This window comes from Emydura macquarii, unplaced genomic scaffold, assembly GCF_026122565.2.
Source record: "Emydura macquarii macquarii isolate MOO-44397 ecotype Brisbane River unplaced genomic scaffold, CSIRO-AGI_Emac_v2 contig_719, whole genome shotgun sequence".
In the NCBI taxonomy this organism is placed as follows: domain Eukaryota; kingdom Metazoa; phylum Chordata; order Testudines; family Chelidae; genus Emydura; species Emydura macquarii.
Genome location: NW_027130856.1, coordinates 2,284,779 through 2,301,792, shown reverse-complemented (window position 1 = coordinate 2,301,792; position 17,014 = coordinate 2,284,779). Strand labels below are relative to the sequence as shown.

General features: G+C 47.1%; 1 long non-coding RNA gene across 1 annotated transcript in view; it reads left to right on the top strand.

Annotated features, from left to right (window-relative positions):
• The first annotated feature begins 10,629 nt into the window (after positions 1-10,629).
• The window catches only part of LOC137149280 (uncharacterized), a 30,180-nt gene continuing 23,795 nt past the window's right edge, over positions 10,630-17,014 (top strand). The window contains exon 1 of the long non-coding RNA XR_010918714.1: positions 10,630-11,636. This is a non-coding gene — a long non-coding RNA (uncharacterized lncRNA). The remainder of the gene's footprint in view (positions 11,637-17,014) is intronic.

Here is a 17,014-nt window from a genome sequence, read left to right as displayed (position 1 = left end):
ATGGGTGCTCATCTGTAGTCTATACACATGCTGAAGATTGTATTTACATTTATATAAAATGTAACTCATTTTTTTTATTAGACTATAGCTTGCTTTTTCTACACAGTTAGAAAATAAATACAGAGAATTGGCCATGTAGACACAGTAATAAGAATCCTCTGATTAGGCTCTTTTCTTATTTTTAAATTTAGTGGTGATGGTGGAAGGTGTCAAACTGATTGAAATCTTCTATTTTTTTTTTCCAAAGAACAGATACAGCACAGGGAATGGCAGTATAAACTGAAGTCAGTGGGAGCACTAATATGCTTAAAGACAGGCATATGCTAAAATATTTTGCTGACTCATGGCCTCAGTCACTGGCCTCTTCTGAGACTGCTAAAGAGGATGCCAAGTGCAGTATTGTGTGATACAGACACATGTCCACTGGGAATCACATTGTGGTACAAACTCATTTCGTATGGATCACCAAATAACAAGCAAATGATAATTTCTGGTCACTACTATTTCTGGCCAAATAGGAACTGCTGACCTAAAAGTGAAAGCCAGTGACTTCAATGTCAAAACTCCCATTGACTTCAAGGGGTCTAGGATTTTCTTCTCCTGAAGCTAAGTGGCTGGTCTGGCTGATGTGTACATTTAGTGTATGCCCTTTCTTGTGGAAAAAGCAGAGGCCCTCCCCTCCATTAGCTCACCTAGAATATAAGAAACTTGTGTTGCAGGGATTTGACCCTGACTCTCCTACACCCCAGATGAGCGCCCTAACCACAGGGTTGTAGTTGTCTCTGGTCCACTGAATATTTAACTACTTATACAAAATGGAATAGGTCCAACAGGAGAGACAGAGAACAGACTATCCGGGTGGTTCAGGCACCCACCTGGGAGGGGAGAAACCTTTGTTCAAGGTTCTGCTCCAACTCAGGCAGAGTAGGGATTCAAGCCCAGCTCTCCTTCTTTGTTGGTAAAAGCCCCTCACCATTAACTATGGGGTATCTTAGAACAGAGCCACCTCTGATCATGTAGCCATGCCCTGAAAGCACCTGTGGGATTGGGTCCTTGGTGTGGGATGGTACTTGGAGCAGCTCATTAGCTGTGGGGTGGTGTCAGCTTTGCACATTCCCACCAGTGGAAACAGACATATATGGGGTTAGGCAGCAGCTGAGGGGTATGTGTGACAATGCCAATGATGTCTAAAAAAAGCAATGAGGCACCTACATACTGCTGTGGAGCTAGTCTTGGGCCTATAGGTTGATCAGGAACTATATGTTCAGTTTCAGCTTATTGCACCTTACTAGATCATTACGATTCATTAATACACTGGCTGCATGCGTTTTGATTTGTTTATATAACTGTATTGCCACATCTAATATGTATTTCTAGATCCCACTGCATTTGCTGAGCAAATGCATATAACTGTTTTTAATTCTGCCTTTCAAAACATTGGTTCCAATCATTCCCCACATTACATGTTCCATTAAACTGGAAACCAGTAGGGAATCTGTTGCAAAGTCAATAAAGCATGAGACAGTACTACCTTTGCATGTGGCGTAAGTGCACTGTGGGAGCCCCTTGAATGGCTCTGCTGTAACTGTGCTGAGAAGGGTCTATGGGAGAGCTATCAGGACCATACAAAGGTGTGAAGGCAGAGAGAGGTTGAGCATGGACAATCTCTTGTCCTGCAGCATATCCTGCCGCGCCCCCCCCCACACACACACACCCCCCCCGAAACAACTTGTTTCATATTAAGAAATTGTTAGCTAAAAAGTGGAAACATTAAATTTGTAATGAAGCTGTCTTGTTTTTTAAAGCCTTTCATGAGCGGGGGGAAAAAACTGATCAGCTCTAGCAGAGACATTGGAGCTTTTTCCAGAGATCTTGCAGCAGCCGCACATCGTACACAAGATAGAGAGAATGTAGGCATGTGCACGTAACCTGTTCAGAGGATGCTGTACAATGGGGTGGTCTCAGTTCAGAGAACAACCTTGCTCTGCTTTAGTAGGCTAGAATCAGTCACTTTCTATTTAAATATAGTTTTTGGTCCAGTTGTACAATTCTTTCTGTCATGAGTAATTCAATGGAAATCAGTGGGAACATTCACATGAATGGGGGTTGCAGGATCCACTCCTTTGTGTGCTTCAATTAACTCTTGTCACAGTAATATTTTAAAAGTCTCTTTATAAACAAAAGTCTAAATTCATATTTACTCTCCACTTCCTCTGATCCATGGATCTTATGTCTATGTATTTAGAGAAATTTTAAAGTATGCTGAGAGATGTGGCATATAGATGTATATATTTACACTTTGTAGCCCAGATATTTACTCAACAGACCTTTTAATGGCTTTTTCAGAGCCATCACAGTCTATTATGTATGACAGCTAACTGTAACTACATGTATGATTTCCACTTTGATATTCTATTTATGACCTTGCCTGTTAAAATGTACCTGGTAGTTTGTATTTATATAACTTTTTTAATCCATTATTATTTAGCTGAATAGACTGTACTGTTGGTATGGATGTCCTCCACCTGATGATTACAGTTCAGTGGAAGCCCTGCCTACTGGTTAGAGCCCATGGCAGTAGGAGCAGGGGGGAGTAAGGGCACCTGGACCCCACCAGCTTTCGACAGAGGGGCCCTTTTGTGTACTGTAGGGATGGCATTCATCATCTGCAATCCTGCTACTGCTCTCCTTTGGGTCCCTTCCTACCACTCTATCCTTCTTGGAAGTATGCTGAAGCTTCTAGGTATCCCTTACAGTCCAGTCCGTGGCATGCGGTGGGTGAGAAAGTCCCTGTTCCGTGCCTCCTTCTGTTGCACCCACCTGGGGCAGTCCCTTTGTAGCAGTGAGCACACGTATATTCCCCATGTGCTAGCCACCTGGCTCAGTTGCAGTGCCCTGTTTTAAGCCCTTCCTCCAACTGGTGCATGCCCAATAGGTCTGCCAATGTGGAGCTTTCTGGGCCCAGAGTTGCTGTTAACACAACCACACACACACACAACCACAATGTCCTCACATTCCCCCATCCTGGGAAAAGAAATCTGCATTCTGGTGTTGAATCCCAGGCCTATCAGCCACTTGAAAGACATAAGCTGTAAAAGCTAAATACCATCTCTTAATCTAGGGCTTGGTGTCCCTCATGGAATTTAGCCACTAGAGAGGTGCGTGAATCAATTATCAAGAGAAATGGATTTCCAAACAGAATAATTCTACAGCCCACTTCAGTGTCAAGGTCTCTTTCTCGGTAGCTGAGTAGGCCATTTCTCGGGACAACTGTTTCTAATATAGAGTATTGGGTATTCCGCCCTATCAAAGTCGTAGGATAGGCTCCTAGCCCCACATCTGAAACATCGGTGTGGAATATGAGCTGTTGTATGAAGTCCAGGTGGAAGAGGACAGGTTCTCCACTCAGCCTGAGACCTGTGACAGCTTTCTATGTGACCCTCTGGGAGCCAGAATACCCAGTAAGTCAATGATTGGTGTGCTATTGTGGCAAAGCCACCTATGAACTGCCTGTAGCAACTGGCTAGGCCCAGAAATCATCTAACTTGTTTCTTTGTTGGCAGTATAGGGCAGTCAGTCAAAGATTGGACTGTCCCACTCGAAGGTCAAAGTTTGCCCCTCCTGCTGGTGTATCCCAAGTACATAACCTCATGAAATCCTAAGCGACATTTGGCTGGGTTCACTAGGAGGCCAGCTTCTTCCAGGGCCTGTAAAACACTACTAGTATGCTCAAGTTGTCTTTCCCAATCACAACTATAAATGACTATATTGTCAACGAAGGCCATTGCATACTGGTCACATGGATGCAAGACCTTGTCCATTAGCTGTTGGAAAGTGGCTGCAGCTCCTTGGATGCCGAAAAGCATGGTCTTGACTTGGTACACACTAAAAGGTGTTGCAAAGGCCATTTTTTCTTGGGACCCTCTTGTTGAGGGGATCTACCAGTAACCCTTGGTCAGATTTAAGACTGAGATATACTTCCTGGCCTTCAACCACTCATCAATTTCAGGCATGGATAGAGCATTAATTTTTTCTAAAGTTCATGCAAAACCACATATTCCATTTGCCTTGGGCACCAAGACCGTGGGACTCCGCCACCCTCCATGACACTCCTCACAGTGGTTTAACTGCAGCTCCCAGTGCACTGATCCCATATCTTCCTGGGTGGGGGTTGATGTCTCTCATGGACCCTTTGTCCAGGCCCCAACAAGATGCAGCAACAAATCAGTTGGGTTTGTCCAGGTCATGATGAAAACACAGGAAAAAAGACTGGACCACCTGCCATATCTGTGTCCCAATGGGCTATCAGAGCCCTTCCCCTAAAAGAATCAGGTCCAAATCTTGGGGCAACAGAGCCTGGGGCCCCAGCTCTGTGAATAAGCTCTTGCTCTCCCACCAAGTTTTCAGAACATGTACATGGTAAATCTGTGTCTCTCTTCTTTTCCTGGGCTGTATGACCTCATAATCCACAACTCCAATTTGGTATACCATCTCAAAGGGCCCTTGCCACCTAGCCATTAACTTTGACTCTGAGCTAGGCAACAACAGTAGCACCTTGTCACTGGCTTGAAATTTGTGTGAGCAGGCACCCATATTATAAACTTGCTCTTGGCTCTCTTGGACCTTTAAGAAGTTTTCCTTTGCAAATGCTCCTACTGTCTTCAGCTTCTTGCATAGCTGGAGAATGTAATGTAGTACCATGGTGCCCAGGGTTCTAGAATCCCTTGAGGCTGTCTTCTCATAGAAGGTGAACAAACAAGAGTTTGTTGACCACCTACTGGTCAGGTAGGGGTCTGGCAGTTCATCTCCCCATTGCAAATATAGTCCTGTCCTTTAGCGCCTCATCCCTATGGATTTCTGGTCCTTCCCTTTAGCACAGGGATTTTGGGGTCTGGGCCCTTGAAGAGTGAGGGACTTTCTCAGTTGGGTTCTTCCCTGAGGTGAAGGCTCCTGTTGTCATTAAGTCTTCCTTGAGGGGGTAGGGAAACATGGGCTCACCCTCTCCATGGAGCTCTGGTCCAGGGTCCAATAATGGGCAGCTATGCACTGTACCTTGGGGTATTAAGCAGCCAACCCTATGGACCACTTCCTACTCAAGTATCCTTTCCCTCATAGTATAAGTCAAAGACTCTCAAATAAAGTCTCTGACCTGCACAATCAGTCACCTGCCTCTCCTTTGTAGATATGCTCAGGTCTGTGTTGTCAGGATTCAGGCAATGAGCTCCTGGGTAGTACTTCCTCCCAGAACTCAAAGCAGTAGTCTGGTCCCTTCCATCTGCCTTCTTCTGAGATGCTCTCCTTCTCCTTTTAAGCCCCACCTCAAGCTTGTGCTCCAGCCCTGTGTTCTCATCATGACCTGGTGTGGCTAGGTGGGGAAATTGCCAGAGCTGTTCCTTTACCCCTTGCTCTCCAGTGTGGGGCTTGTATACCTCATCATACTCCCATAAAACAACTCTAAGGGTGAGAACCCTGTTGAGGCCAGGGGAAACTCACATGCTATAAATAGGAGTGGTCGTAATAAACAGTCTCAGTGTGAATATCCTCAGCCACAAACTCTTTCAACATCCCCTTTCAGGTTCTGTTGAAGCCTTTGACTAGTCCAGCCATCCTGTGGATGGTAAATGGATGTTCTCAGAGATTTGCTTTTCAGTAGCTCACACAATTTCTTCAGAAGTTGTGTGTGAAGTTCATTCCTTGGTCTGTCACTATGTTCTTGGGAATGCCTACTATCACAATGCCATCACAAATACCTTCATAAGATCCATTGCTACAGCCACTGTGTTGGTTGTGTGACATGGAATAGCCTCTGGGTACCATGTTTCATAATCAACAATCACCAGTAGATGTAGGTGACCATTTGTGCACTTCTCCAATGGTCTGACCAAGTCCATGCCAATTCTCTCAAAGGGGGTGTCTTCCACTGGCACCGGTACCAAGGGAGCCACTGCAGTACTCTTGAGTCCTGTCAACTGACACTCTGGGCCGAATGCATAGTAATCCCTCACCTCTTTGTAGATGCCTGGCCAAAAGAACTGTCTGGTTACTCTCTCTAGGGTCTTCTCCCTTCTCCTCATAATACTGAGTACTTGAGCCAAAGTAAAATCATCCAAAAAGGCCTACATACCAGAAGTCAGGCCTGTATTTCATTAATCTGCTGATCATGCACCAGCCAGTAAAACTGTTCCTCCTTAACTCAAAGTGTGACCATTGTTCTAGCTTCCATTGGCATAAGGATGAGGGGACTAGAACCTGGGATGGCTGATGTTCCCACAGTGCCACCAGGAGGCCATGCAGAGCCACAGCCAGGAAGCACCATGGAGAATAAGTGCCACAGGAAGTACTGACCAAAGAAGCCAGAGTGACAGTACCCTGCAGCCCTCTGATTGGCCAACCACTCTATTTAACCCTGGAGGTTAAAGGTATCCCAGGAAGTTCTCTGTGCAACACCACAGACTTCAGGCCTGCTGCAACTCCAGACCTAACCTCATCTCTTGATCTCTGGCCTCTGATTCCAACCTGATTCCTGCCTCCTGATTCCAACCTAGTACTGCCTCTGATCTCCGGTCTCTGACTCTGGCCTGACTTTAAGCCTGAATCTTGCTTATTGAGCCTAGTTCTAGTGATTCTTCCAGCACCTGCTCACTGACTACTATCCCTGCTGTGTGGACTCCAGCCCAGCTGTGACCGCTAGGTCAGACAGCCTATGCCTTGATACTTTCCAATTGGTTGATTAACTCCCCATTGACAGTGGCCAGCTGTTCATATGCCCAACACATGATGGTATCTCCCTTCTGTCCCCTTATGAAATCTTTATTTGGGTCAGACTTTTGGTGTCCATAGGATCTTGGATTTGCTGGTCCTGTGGGCCCCCCAGGGACTCTTTCTTGAGTCATGAAGTCCCCTCACTCAGATCTTCTTGCATTCCTGTATCAGTCAACCTCATGGACCCAGCCTCTCCCCAAGTCTCAGAGATTGTCATCCCCTGTGACTGGGTCTCTCCCTGACAACTGCAAGACCTCACCAAAGTACTTCCAGACACAGCCTAAGACCACTGGGTACGTGAGTGAAGCTGCCACACCTATACGGAGGGTTTTGATGTGGTTCCCCACCATCAGCTATATCTCCTTTGTGGGGTATGGATTCATGTCTGTGATATTCTGTAAGAAGATTATGGCAGTTGGTGTCCTGTAGGCCTCAACTATCCCTTACCTCATGAGGATCTGATTGCACCTGGAATTGATTAAGCCCATCACTTAGACCTATAGACTCTCACTAGAAATATCATCTTGGCTGGCGCCTGTTTGTGGGCTCTGTGGGTGGCTGTCTACACATGCCTGCAGCTACAGTTCATGAAGGGGCAGTGGGATGGGGTGCCTACTCCACACAGGCATAGAAAGGGTTAACCATACCATGCCCTGCCCCGAGGAAGCAGGGGAGGGGAGCCCTCCAAGCAGTCATAGAGAGACTGCATGGGGTGCAGGCAATCAGAGAATGGCTGCAGGGAGCAGACAATCCGGGCTCAGAAGGCCCATATAAAAGAGGAGCTGCAGTGCAGTGCAGGGTCAGTTGTTCCTGGGAGCTCAGGGAGAGGGGACTGTGTCCCTGAAAGGCTGAGAGAACTGTAAACACCTTGGACAGAGCAGCTTCTGGCAGGGACCAGGAGATTAAGAGGGAGCTACTGCCTGCTGAGATGGACAGCTGAAGGCCCTAAGGTGAGGGCAGAGAAGGTGCTGGAACTATGGGGAAGAAGCCCAGGGAGTTGTAGTAGCATTGAGAGAAATTAAAGAGGTGTAGTAGGAGGCTGCTATCCACAGGGTCCCTGGGTTGGGACATGGAGTAGTGGGAGGGCACTAGGGAGGTGGCTGGACAATAGGCCTGTGATATGCACCCCCTAATGGGGAAACACAGATGGTGACCTAGACAGAGGGCTGAGTTGCAAAGAGGATGTTGCGATTCCGGAAGCTGAGCGATGGGCCATAGGCAAAAGCAGAGAAGAAGTGACTGTGTGCAGACTGCAAACGGGGGCATTGGCAGTGAGGGATGTACCCGATGAGAGGCAGTTATGTCAGAAGTGGCTGCACTGTCCACACTCTAAGCAATTGTCTGCTGGTGGAGCTGCCATCGTTGGGTGTGCCACAGCTGGGGGACCCTTAACTGCCATGCCTCCCTGACTTCTTTGGCTGCTGTTCCCCATGGTGCTCTTGCTTGACCTCAGTCCCTGCTGCAGGAGAAACTTGGACCTTGCCCCAGCTGATGATCTCCTATGCCTCATTCCTTCTGCTGCACTTAGCCTTCCATGTTCAGTAATGGGCTAGCCTCAGGGTCCTCACTTCTGGGGTTCTGGGAGTACATGTGCCCCTTCAGTGCCCCTTCAGCTGTCTGTAGTTTTCTATGAGGCTCACTGTCTCTGACAGCATGCATGGTCAGTGTCTCCACTCCCACTACCGTCCCCTGACCAAGAGAACCTGGATAAATTGCTCAAGTAGAATATCTTCTGCCACCTGTGCTCCAGTTTATCCCTCCAGGGCCAGCTGTAGTCAGCAGTAAACCTTGAGCCATTGGGCCACTACCTGGGGGCCTCCAGTAGTATCTTCCCCTACAGAAGTACTGGCAATATATCTCTGGAGAGATGTCCAAAATGGCCACCTTGGCCTTGTTGTTGTCTCTGACATCAATGAGATCTAGTGTCCTGTAGGCCGCCTCGGCTGGCCCCGTCAAATATGTGGTCCAGGAGCCATGCCTCCACAATGCCCATATGCTCAAATGTCAGCAAGAAGGCCTCCAGGTCGTTCTCTGGGTCTATCTTTGTCAGCTTGACCAGCATTCCTGGTGTCATGACTCCCCACCTCACCTGAGGGCCTTCATTCTGGGGTTGCAACAGTCCCCTGGAATTGTAGAAGCACTGCCATCTGCTGGACCAGGGGTTGGTGTTGGGAGGTCAGCTCCTGGAGCAAGTACTGCAGCTGCTGGCTGCTTCTGTTGTGTAGCCATTAATTGCAAGAACGGGCTCTCTTGCTGCTGCTCTGGGTCACCTGTTGTTGCTGGTTCCACCATCCACTTCAGTAGTTTCTCCACCTCCATGGTCCCCTCCCCTTTTGGTTTTTTCCCCTTTCTCCACTTTTCTGTGGGCCTCCTTTGTGTCCTTCAACAAGGCTGGGCTATTATGCCCATGTTCTCCACTACATGTCAAGAGGCTGGTCCCCTTCCCAGCAGTAAGTCTGTGTCAGCAGCCCTTCTTAGGGGTTAGATTCTGTGGTGGTAGAAGTAAGGGTACCTGGCCCTGTGCACTCCACCAGGTATTGACCCAGGGGCCCTCCTGAGTACCATAGGGTGGGTGTTCGACACCTGCAATCCAGCTAACACTCTCCCCAGAATCCTTTCCTACCACTCTATGCCTCCTGGAGGTGTATAGAAAGTTCTAGGCATCCTTTGCAGCCCAGCCAACAGGCCTTTGTGAGTGAGGGAATCTCTGTTTCACCAGGAAAGGGACTGCAGCATGATGCACCTTTTTGGGGTAGTCCTTCTGTAGCAGTGACCACGGGTCCATTCCCCGCGATTAGCCACCTGGCTGTGCTGCAATGCCTCCTTTTAAGCCCCTCCTCCAACTGGAGCATGCACAACAGGCTTGTGGGTGAGGGGCTTCCTGGGCCCAGAGCTGTTCTTGCACCCTTGTCTCCTTAGTGTGGTATATTTTCGCCTCATCACAAAGCACTACTCTGTATTGTGAGTCTAGAGAACTCAGCTGGAAGCAGCTAAGACTTGTCTCAAACATATTGCCTGAGAAGGCTGTCTGGTGAGGGAAGAAGTACTTAAAGAGAGCTTGATTCCTTCCTAATGGTTCTAGCAGTGAAAGCAGGGATTGCTGCACAAACAATGACATTCACACTAGGGGGTGGGGGGAGTGGCTTTGCCACTGCTACCAGATACAGTTGTTCCACCAAGGGAGGCAGCTTTGACTCCCATCAGGGGTCCTCTTGGGGAGTTTGTTCACAGGATGCACTGAAGCAGCAAATATGCTAGGGGCCTTGGCCACATCTCTTCTCTGGCCAGCTCTGCCCACTTTGAGCTACACTAGCTAGTTCTGAACCCTCCAGCACGGTAGGTGTTGTAGGCATCTTGCACCACTGTGACCACCCTACAGCTGAACTTTCCATTGCTGGGGATTTTGCATCAGGGTCTCTGCTGGGGGAACCCCAAGGATGGCTGGAGTCCAGTAGTGCTTAAAATGTGCCTGGGTGTCTATTTTGGGGGAAGTCTATTTTCTAAAGTGTGTGTGCTGTGTCTTATTGTCAACAGGTCACCTTCATACATAGGGACAATCATCCTGCTGTGGGCTAGAGGGTGTGGTGATGTGAGTGTGTGAGACTGGCCTAATTCCACTCTTTCAGAGCCAATCAGCCAATTAAGCTGCAAACGGCAGAGATTTGGGTTGTGTGCCGGGTGCTAATTAGAAGGAAGCTCACCTGTGAAGGAAGTGGCTGTGTTTTTATAAAGCCAGCAGACTGGCAAAAGTGTTAATAAGCAGGCTTCCTCCCTACCACCTCCTAATCTCCCCCTTAAGTAAGGGAGAAGAAAGAGGCTATAGGAAACCATGTAGAAGGGTTTACTGCATAGGCTTAAGAGAGAGGGGTCTGACTAATAAGGTTTATGAATGAGAAGCTTAAAGAAGCATGGTAGGAGATAGTCCACAGAGAGCAATAGGGTTAGTGAAGTGAATTGATTACTGTAGGGCTCTGGCTCAGAGTAGAGAGCAGGCCTGGGTTCCTCCACTGTTCGAACCTGCAGAGCTGGAACCAGAGGGGTTTTGGGCTACTGATGCCTCTGCATCACCATGGGAGGCTGAGGCTGGGTTCCCATGGGAAGAGCCTGTGAGGCTGGGATCAGCAGGAAGTACCACCCCGCAGGACCTAAGTGTGACACCTCAGAGCCCACTGATGGCTGGGATCAGTACTTAAACCAGGAAGCCATGAAGGGGAGCTGCCTGAGCCACACCACAGACTGCCTGCCTATCTTTGCTCCAGACACTAGACTCTGGCTTCTGACCCTGGTTTGTCCTTGACTTTGCTATTCAGTTGCTGTCTGTAACCTGACACCTGACCCTAATCTCCTGGTAACCTGATTCTGCCTGCCTCCTGATGCCTGACTCTTGGTTCACCCTTGGGTTTGTCTTGAACTCTGACTTCCTGGTAACCTGACCCTCCCTGTCTCCTGATACCTGATTCTCATCTGCTCACTAGCCTGTCTTGGACTCTGACCTCCTGGTGCCTGACTCCCGACTCCTGCTCCGACACTAGATCTGACTGCCCACATCTTGGTTGTGACCCCTACTATTCACTGCAGAGTAGTATTGCTAGGGGCAACGAATAGGAAGACTGCCTGAGTCATTGTGAGAGTGACAGAGTCAGGACAGTGGGCCTGAGGATTGCCTGACACTGCTTGTGCAAAGAGACTTGGAAGACTCCCCTGGAAGGGGAAATCACAGTGTGACATGGCTGGAAGGCCAAGTGACAAAGCAGCCGAACTGCAACTGCGTGCGTGGAAGGAGATGTTATAACACAGATGAAGAGAAGAAAAAGGATATTGAATCAGACAGAGCTAATCTCCAGAATTGCTGGAAGATGGGGCACCACCCAGTGGTAAGTAGAGCGCACTGTGACAAATTGTTAAATGAGACTTGGGCTGCCATAGCTTGAACTAAATAGAGAGGGGGAAAGCTTACCCTCAGACTCCTCAAGACATGTAACTAGGTTACTGAGCTGACCGTGTCCTTCTTGGGACATACCTATGGGACTGCAGGAGAGAAGGAGCTTGCAATGGTGGGACTATGAGGGCAAGAGGAGGAGTCTGGCTGTTGATGACACAGGACATAGTTGATTTGATTGGCTCCTCCCCCTGGTACTTCAGTCATCTGCACTGCCCACTGTAGGACATCTGCTTCTGGCTGAGCAAAAGCGAGATGGGCTTGTGTCTCCCATAGGGGAGCCAGTATTCCTGGTTGTCTGGCACCCAGCCATGCCAAGACAAACAACCCCAGAGTAATACAGAACTGCTTTTATCTGGGCACTCACACCATGCTCCTATTCAGCATAAATCTGGTAGCTATTTTCCCCTCTTGTGGCTGCAGGCACCTCAATTTGCACTGCCACCCTGGCTGGCCCTTGGAGTAAGGTGTGCAACAGCTACCAATATCATTTTTTGCAGTTGGAACCAGCATGCATGTGTCCCTGTCTACTTCCATCCCCACCTGACCTGGTTTGTGTATCTATTGTTACTGTGTACGTGACTGTTGATTTATCCTGCCATTCCTCCTCTCCAAGCCAAAGTGAGCAAAGTTTGCTCCTATGATACGTTCAGGTGAAATTTCAAGTTGCATGACATTGCAAAACTGTTGACATATCAAGCAGGAAATAGAGATCACAAACTAACCTGTGAGCATTTTGGCACCCTCAACCTTTTGCAGAAAAGAGTTTTGCAATCTCAAAAGCCACACAACAAACAGATAAACTTGGAAAGTTTTTCAGCCATTTCAAGCACCTGTCTTAAACTCAATTTTGGCTCCTTCCCCACTTCCTATAGATTGCAGGAAAGGCTTAATCTACATTCTGAAAGTATATAGAATTTTACTTTTCAAAAAAAGCTGCCAGCTTTTAAGCAAAAGTCATATTTACACCCAGTAAACTCAATGTGTGTTTTTACTCTCCTGGATCTTTTAATTGGTGGCTGGCACAGGCTTTGCTCTGAAGTTTCAGAATATAGGGAATTTCTTGCAGCCAACTTCTAAATCTCTAATAAAGTTCATAGTGGAAATGTTGACAGACTCTTGATCAAAGCAGCATTACTTTTATATATTTGATTATTAAAACAACAACTTAAATAGCTGGGCAGTGTTGAATTGGGACACGTGGTATTTCCAACTGACAGCTGAACACTGAACAGGATTTTTCTCAAGTCTCTTTTCTCCCCTGCCCCCCTCCCATGGTTTTTCTGATTGTGGCCAACCAGGGTCACTTACATTTTTTCCTAATGGGGACCATTGTATTAATAAGGAAAATGTCTTGTGGTCATCTACACTCCCATTGCAATTGCAGTGATCTCCCCTCCTATTCATGGCTGAATGGACCACCTCCACTTGCACTGGTGACTGAATAATAACCTTGTGTCAATTACAGCAATTGCTTACATGGAAAAGTGACATTAAGAAAATACTTGCTGTAATTTTAGCTTCTTTAACATGATATGGCAGCTGGAAGGGAGTTTGAGACCCTACACCATGTGACTAATCAGCCATCTGTAGACCCTGGAAGTTGGGAACTGTGGAACTATAGGAAGGAGTGGGGAGATGCATGAAGTTCAAAACGTAGCTTCTCCCAAGTTTAGAGATGTTGGATCTTGGATTTAGCCTGTCTGTTCTAGATACAGGACCATGCCTCAACATTACCATCCAGCTTTGAACTTCTCCAAAGTTCAGAGGGATAGTCTGAACCAGGGATGTCTATGGCAAGGAAACTCAAAGTAGAGGCTGCCATACTAACCTTAAGCCACCACACTGGACCCCAAAGTATCTCACCAACCTGATACTGTACACAGCACTTCTCAGATCACTGTGATATTGAGGAATAATGGAAGGTCAGTCTTAACTGTATTATCTTCTGCAAGTTGAAAGTGAAATTGACAAGAGCTGTCCAGGATGGCCAATGGAGGTGGGGGAAAATGACTGATTCAATGGAAAACCAATTTTATTTTTATTTTTTTTAGGGAGTGCAAAACTTTCTCTTAGAAAACTTCAATTCTGAAAAAAGTGTGTGTGTGTGAGTGAGTGAGAGAAAAAAATCCTTGACAACAAATTCCCAATCGGCTCTGAGGAGAATCTCCAGGAGGTAGGGATAGCTCTATAGGAAAGTCCATGGGAGCAAGGCTCTTGTCACTAGGGGCAATTCAGAAAAAATGGCTTTTGCACACACTACTTGGCTGCTGGTGGATCCTCTGTGATCAGTCAAACAAGAATGTGAAAATACCAAAAACAGGAAGCCTCCAGCCTTATTGTGGTTTTGGAAAACCACCTTCAAAGCCATAAACTATATTCAAATATTTAATAGCCCCTTTAATGCATGCTGTGACTTATCCTAATTGATAATTTTTCTGTCTTTTCTTTGAATCCAGTCCATTTCAGAACTTGACTCTCTACCCAGATCAGCTTGAGCGAAGCACGATCTCCATGATGCTCCAAATTAACTACTGGGGTGAGGAGTCAGTGTTTCAGGAATGAACTCAAACTCAGTCAGACTTCCTTTCTGTGTTTTATCTGCTGTGGGGATTTGTCTTTCGAAGAATGACACCATGGCATATGTGTGAACTCCAGTAACAGACATTTGAGCTGACAGTGCTCCAGGTTTCATATGAAGGGGGCTGCTGTTAGTGTTTTATGGTAAAGAGCCCTTGGCCCTGAAACTTGCTTCACTGGATAACAGAGGCCAGTGTGATCTGCTGGTCACCCTGCAAGGCTTCTATTTTCATGCTTTTGAGAAAAGGGATGGCCTAGAGAGGATGTGCGAGGCATTTGTTCATTCCACTTAAGTGGGTGAGGAAAGTTTGTAATTTGTTACTGGTTTATCTGCAATACTTCCTGCAGCTTTCAATGTGCATGCACCTGGAAAGATAGGCACACACTTGTGGAAATTTAAATGAACAGCCACTGATTGTGCACTGAGCATGCAGACTGATTTCAGTGAGGCTGTGTGAAACAGATGAGCATGATACGCTTTTCATACACAACCCACATTAAAAGAATACTAGTAAGGTTGTTCAGTCAAGCAAGTTGAGCCTCTCACAGCTACTAGTGCTGAGCAGAGCAACTGAGCTTGGCCATCCATGGCTATGGGGTAAAGCTGGACTTCCCTTGTAAAGCTTGCTCTGGAGCAGGGTGGGGATAGGCACTGGAACTGGGAGCCCCTCTCTCCTGTGTTCCCAATGACACCCCATGCTAGTGCCCAAGAAACATGAAGGAGGAAGCCATCTGAGTTGAATGCAGAGGGAAGAAAATACATGAGTCCTATGGCCTATGCAGGAGGGCAGAGTGGACTATCTCAGGGGTCCATTTTTAGCCTTAAACAATGATTATGAAAAGCCAAACCAGGCAAAAGGAAAGGAGTAGATTAGGACAAGGATCCTTGTGGGACTGGGACTAGGGTTGGAGGGAGAAACTGGGATTGGTTAGGCAGGGAGACTGGAAGCCAATGAAGGGAAATAGGGGCTGGGAGTCAGTTGACTGAGGGAGAAACACTGAGTTCAAAGAAGGAACTGAGGGGCTAGGGGAGGGAGAACTGGGGCAAGGAGTAATGGAGGGTGCAGACTGGGGCAAGGAGCTGGGGCTATGAAAAAAATAGTATGTGATCCTAAAATTAGATTGTATCAAAATGCATATACACAAGGAGACCACATTAAGGATGCACAGGCAACTTAACTTCTGAGTGCTTGGGTTTGAAACTTTCATGTTCTTTTAACATAGTGAGGTGGAGTGGGTGTGTGTGAGCCACAGATTTCCTAGGTTTTTTTTTAAAAAGCAAATAAAATTTCTGTTTTTTTTCCCATCATGTAGCATCATATTGACACACACATGGTTTATCGGGGTGGAGCCTTTAGATCCACCACCCAGACCTCTGCCATGGGAGCTAATGGAGTAATAAATATCAATAGTATGTTTTCACCCTCTGTGTGGCCCAGTGCTAGAGAGAGACGAGACCCACACTTTGCTGATAGAATGGGAATGCTGAGACTCTGAATCCTCGGTTCCATTCCAGACTTTGGAGATGGCTGTGATCTACTGGGTATGGATTCTTCTGCCCATTTCTCTCAAGCAGGACCCCTTCTGCCCAATCCCTGGCTACTTTTCCCATTCTCCTTGTTGTCCAAGTCGCCACTTCTCAGGCGTCTCACCCCAGTCTCCTAGCCTATCTAGTCCCTGTTTCATCCCTTCTTCTAGTCTCCCTCCCCAGGCTTCTCATCCAGTCTGTCTCCTTCTGGTTTGACTTTTGTCCCCTCCACATTTGAATCAGACAGCTTCCTGCTGTCTGGTGCCAGCAGAGGATCATTGAGAGCATAGGAGAGGAAAGGCTTCCTGCTTTCAGTTCTAGTGTCCTGAGCATGTCTGGCTCAGAGCAGCCATTTCAGGGGAAGCCTGTCTTCAACCCTGCATCCCTGGATTGGAGCATGCTCAATCCTGTTCTGTGAAACACAGGAGCTGTAAGATGATGGAGCATACTCAGCCATTCTGTGGGGATGGCGCATGCATAGTCTGTGTAGCACAGAAAGAGGTGAGCATGCACAGTAAGGACAGAATCTGGAGGTTTCTGCTGCTAATATCAAATCCTACTAAAGCCTAGTCTACACTTACCCGGAAATTCGGCAGCAGTCGATGGGAGTTACGCAAGCTATACAGAGTAGCTTGCGTAACTCCCATTGACTTCGTAACTTCCCTTTAGCACCCTGTCTCCACTGTGCTGGGCTGACAAGAAATGTGTTCCCGTCGACGCAACGCTACGCCTTTTGAGGAGGTGGTTTAATTGAATCAATTTCCGGATTGATTGAATGGGTCTTCACTTCCACTCACTTGGTCTGGATAGATTGATCTGATGGCGGTGAATTTGCTGCGGTCAGTGTGTACATAGCCTAAGTAGGTGTGAACTGAAATTTTTCAAAGCTTATAAATTGGCCAGATTTGGCCAAATTTTCACTAGGATGGCAAAAGGCGCATTCATCCCTGACACACAGGCCACACGCCTGCCAAATTTCAGGGCCTTGCTCAAAAGCCTGGAGGGACAGGGGAGCCTAGAGGTTTGCAATTAAAGGTCACCAGAATTTTAACATGGGCAAAGCGACATTTTTTCCTAACCTTGTTTTTGGAAACCACTGAACCATTTTGGCTGAAATTGTTCAAAATACTGCAGCTTAAGGCAGTCACCTGGCATGTAAAATTTCAGCCTGCATAGTTAAAGTTTGATTAAGTTACAAGACTTTC